Source organism: Neltuma alba, unplaced genomic scaffold (assembly GCF_004799145.2).
Source record: "Neltuma alba isolate B1F8T4 unplaced genomic scaffold, ASM479914v2 tig00004709_pilon, whole genome shotgun sequence".
NCBI classification, from domain to species: Eukaryota; Viridiplantae; Streptophyta; class Magnoliopsida; order Fabales; family Fabaceae; genus Neltuma; species Neltuma alba.
Window position 1 is genome coordinate 49,019 of NW_021633830.1, and position 3,513 is coordinate 52,531.

The window sequence follows — 3,513 nt, forward strand, 5'->3', positions numbered from 1 at the left end:
AAGAGAACGAAAATAGAATATCCACATAACAAGCTTCCTCCTTTTTTTCATTGGCCTTATATAGGAGGCTCAGCTAATTTTTTCTTGCTTTACCATTATTTTTCTGGAATAGTTCTTCCGTTATAAATAAGCTGCACGAAATAATTGAATCATCGCAAAAGGAAGAAGCAACAATGGTCGTGCTCACAGTTACTGAAAGCCGAAAATGCATATAATTCATTAATTGCCAATAATTCACAAACATAATAGTCAAAAGGTGGTGGACATTGGCTTTTGAAAGATTCTGTGGCCAGGGGCAAGAATTGCCAATGGGTCATACTCTGATTTTCTTCGTCTCATCACTTGCCATCTTGTCCCAAAGTGGCCTTCCCATTCTTCTTGTGTCCTGTGATGTGCAAGATATTGCTTCACTCCTAGCTGAGCACGCTCGCAGAACTCTATGATCCTTTCATTTCGCCTTTGAATGTAGTCTAAGCTATCTTTCCCTGTCGAAAATGGTACGGCCGAAGAAAGAAATGCCACCAGGTAGAAAACATCTTCCTCTGGTGTGACCAAAGACGTTCTATTGTTCCACCTATTACGAGAGAAAGGTTACGATTATCATTTGCTAGCTTTAAGGTGGACCATGATTGGTTCCGTTAAGGGTTGACAAGATAATAGTACCTTGATTGATTGACGGGGTATATGAGTATGGGACCGTTGCTTGTTTCCCCAAGAATTTTCTCAAACACCTCATGTGCAAACTCATGGATTCCGCTTCTTGGGATCATAAGATTGAGCCAAGGATGGGGAACTTCCCACAAGCCCTTGGCTCTCAGCTTCATCTCAGAAGCATGCACTCTGTCCTGGAAATCCACGTAAGACACTTCTGATAGGAAAAGTGTCGATGGAATATAGCTCAGCTCTGATAACAGTCGGTCAACTTCCTGCATTTCAAGAGGTATAAATGAGATAGAACCACCGAATTCTCAGTGAAGACTCTCTGGTTACTAGCAATTTGCTAAGGTTAACGACCTAGCTACAGAATTCCTAACCTGATTCATGGCTTCAGTTTCGTCTGGGTTGAAGTATTTTGCCACCTCAAGACTGTAGAAGGTCCTCCCATCTGAATTGAATTGGCTGGCTTGAAGTGGGTCTTTGGGATTAAAGGATGACCTCCAGTTATTAAGAATGCCCGTTCTGTTTATGATTACGAATCCTTCAACATAATCAAATGTATTTTCTAGCGATATCAAGTACTCTTGATCCCTTGCAAATATTGAGAATTCTGAGTACAACACCCTAATCCATTCCACCTGGCAGAAAGTCGATGATCATGTCACAAGTAAGACATTTGCTAGGAGTGAATTTGTACTAATATCTGAAAACATGAATGTACAGTTACCTTCATTGGCGCTGGTTCAAGAGAAATTCTAGCCCTGGTTATGATTCCAAATTGACCAAGTCCACCAAGAACACCGTAAAAAGGTCGGCATTCTGGTTCTCTGAGCAGGTAAGCACGTCTCCTTTTCCTACAACAAATATGTTTTGCGTACCAGATTAGTGGTAAACGTTCAAAGGGATTGTCACGCGAAAACATTTGCTCAGTATGTTGAACGAAGTTTCTCACTTCAAATATGTTCCTGTTGTCATTAAGCTACTAAAATAATATCCTCATGTGATTTCTGATATGCTCCAAGATTTGTCCAGAACCATACTATATAAAATCCTATTTAGTGGGGGAAGGATAATAGATTTTGCTTGATCAATAATACCTGTGACTACTTCCAGCTGGAAGATGTTATCGATCTGGGGTCCATGCCTGAAGGCTTGTCCGTTTATTCCAGCATTTGATAGAGTTCCCCCAACAGTAAGATGAAGATAATCTGTCCAAGATTTAGGTGCCAGCCCGTGCTTAAGGGTCTCATGCAGAATGTTTATCCATAACTCACCGGCCGAAACATCCACGTAAGGAAATTCTCCACCATGAACAGTCATTTCCGGTCCCTCCAGCGACTCCATGTTCACAACTAGGCCTTGATATGCTTGTGCCTGACCTTGAAGAGAGTGACCGTGGCCTCTGGCTGCAATCTTTAGTTCTGAAGTAGAATCCGTTTCAAAAATATGCTTTATTGTGCGTGAGATGTCTGAAACTGCTTTTGGATGCAGAATTGCCAGAGGTGGACAATGATATATGTTACCAAAGTCTTTGGCTGCATGTTCATTGTCTTCCAAACTGAAGTAACCATCAAGAGCTAGTGTTTGCAATGACAAAAGAATATCATAGGCAGGAATTCTTGGGGTAGCAACAGAGTTATTTCTGCATTGGTTAGCTTTAATTGGTAAACAGTTCAGGCTCACAACTAAGAAGACTATAAAAAATAAGAACTTGCTACGTTCAAAACAATCAGAAGGCAATGACCCCATATTTTCTCTGAAGTTTGCTCAGCAGGATAGGGGCTAATGAGGGGATTGAATGCTGTATTTGGAGGCGGGGAATAGAAGAAATTTAGAGGAGCGCGGCCAAACGAAAGAGGGTTTTTTTTTTTTTTTTGGGGGGGGGGGTGGTGGATGTTGAAGTTGCTCAGGCACAGATCAAGGGGGGAATTTATAACACTTCGTCACTGGTGTGGCCCTTTTCTTTTTAGGAAGAAGGCATGTTCAACATTTTCAGTGGACTTAAAGAACATAAATCTCTCCGTGGGACTAATGGTTCTCAGACGTGGGATTTGGCACATTTCACACTCAACTACTGATTGTCAATAATGAGGTGGGGTTTACAAGAATAGGAATGTGTAGCTCTAATATCTATTGTTAGATGTTAAAGATGGGAAAGAGTTTTGACTTTTGAGATGATATGCAAGAAAAATCGTCATTATTAGGTTCTAAGAAGAGGTATGCGATATGAATTTAATAACCATGTTACCATAAAAGTTCAAAATATATTATATTTATGAATTATTGTTTATATATTTCTTTTCTTTTTTAACGCGGAACTATTTATTTGGACTCAAATTCAAAATATATTGCCACTGATATATTTTCTTCTCTAGAAAATTATGACGCAACAATGTCATGCATAATGCTAATAGTGTACCGAAAGTAAGCCTAGGATGGCATTGGATTGGGGACCATTTTGACTTACAGGTAATTGGTTGTAGATGAACTTAATCAATTAAATGCATCACTGTCAGGTTTTAGAACGCACTTCCTTTGTCTCATGGAGAGTGATTGCCGGGTCCGGCCCGGCCGGCCCCTACTATACCAGCTTCCTCGCCCTGCGATTCTGTGAGAATTGAGTCAGATATCGCGGGGTCCCGTTCTAGAATTCGCCTATTCACTTGGCATGTTTAATTAAATGATACATATTTCTCCCCCCCCCCCCCACCAAAAATTTGTGCCCCCTTCTTCAATAGTAATTCAATCATTTACATTATAATATAACTTAAAAAAGGAAGAAAAAAAAAACCCACTTCAACTGAATTTTTATGGAAGATTTTGATGAATAAATACTTAAAAAACTATATATACTTT

The 3,513-nt window shown here is 39.9% G+C and overlaps 1 pseudogene; it reads right to left on the reverse strand.

Moving 5' to 3' along the window:
- Positions 1-440: 440 nt before the first annotated feature.
- LOC114745556 (cytokinin dehydrogenase 1-like) lies at positions 441-2,511 on the reverse strand (annotated as a pseudogene).
- Between the last annotated feature and the right edge of the window lie 1,002 nt (positions 2,512-3,513).